Source organism: Trachymyrmex septentrionalis, unplaced genomic scaffold (genome assembly GCF_001594115.1).
Source record: "Trachymyrmex septentrionalis isolate Tsep2-gDNA-1 unplaced genomic scaffold, Tsep1.0 scaffold155, whole genome shotgun sequence".
Lineage (NCBI taxonomy): Eukaryota > Metazoa > Arthropoda > Insecta > Hymenoptera > Formicidae > Trachymyrmex > Trachymyrmex septentrionalis.
In genome coordinates, this window is record NW_017304705.1 from 155,908 (window position 1) to 157,218 (window position 1,311).

At 31.2% G+C, this 1,311-nt stretch overlaps 1 protein-coding gene across 3 annotated transcripts in view; it reads right to left on the reverse strand.

Annotated features, from left to right (window-relative positions):
• LOC108745892 (aspartate--tRNA ligase, cytoplasmic) overlaps window positions 1-1,311 on the reverse strand; it is a 12,098-nt gene that overhangs the window by 702 nt on the left and 10,085 nt on the right. The gene's annotated exons all lie outside the window — the stretch shown is intronic.

Consider the following 1,311-nt stretch of genomic DNA (forward strand, 5'->3'; position numbering starts at 1 on the left):
TAGGGAAGGAGGTGGAGTGGGAGTCGCTTCGCGTGGAAGTCGTTCGCCTCTAAGTAGGCAGGTGGAATGAAAGTCGCTTTGCGTGGAAAGTTATGAAACTTTAATTTACTGTATCTCCTAAATCAATGTGGTCTCCCACTTAATTCTTATGAGAAGTCACTCAGGACACTCTCCCCTACAACATATCTAAAGGACATTGAAATCGATGAAGTATCATCTAAAATGGATAGTTATCAAAATTCATTAAAATAATAATTAGAACATGTAGTGTTTTAATAAAATAATTAATGCCTGTAATTAGTCAGGCCTTATTTAAAGCTTCCTTAAAGCTCTTAAGTAGTCATTACAGCCATGTTGAAACGTAACGTCAGAAGCGAAAAATGACGTTAATTTTTATTGTGCCATTTATAAATAAAAACAATTTGGATAAACCAAAATGATGAAATTGCTTTAAAATATTTGTAAAAATGGATGAAAGCTATGCTTATCTTCTTTGACAGTCAGTAAATCATTGTAAAAAGTGATAAAAGGCACTTGTAAGTAATAATAAATTACGCATACGCATTGAATAAAAGCACTTTATGTATCTTCGTTCGTTAACGTGTTATTTCTCGCTTCTGACGTCATAATTCAATATGATTATGATGATTGCTTAGGAGACTTTCGGATCTTTAGATGCTCTACGAATTATTTTATTGGCTACTAAACATTTAAAGAAAATTTAAGGAAGCCTTGAATATAAGGTCTGACTATGAATACGGACAAAAATCTCAGTAAGCAATGTGCAAAACAAAGATACATATTCGCTATTTCCCGTAATTTATTTGTTTTTTAACTCATCAGGTATCTGTAGTAATTGTATATTCTATTTAACGTTTCAACACACTCATTGCAAATCGGATCGTATTATTATTTATATTTGCAACTTTTTTAAGGTAAATAATTTTTTGAATATAAATATTTTTTTATTATACTGTTTATAAAATAAAATATTGTTTTCATTTAAAGAATCTTTCAGGTTTTAGTCAGGGATATTTTTCAAAAAATGATCGGGAAAATCGGGAAGTCAGGGAAATTCTTTTTCTTTTTCGTTAACAACTCTGCTGATAGCTTCTCTGTTATTCTCAGTTGCGCCTATTTCCTCTAAATTTCTTACAGTAGAAAAAAAAAATATCATCTTATAATGTATATATTCAAAGTAAAAGACTTTACACGAGTCCTCTTGATATAAAACGACATTCGAAATTAAGCTTCTCAAGGAGTGAGCCGTTTCGGATCGCGCGGAAACATAGATACTTTGCGAATATTGTC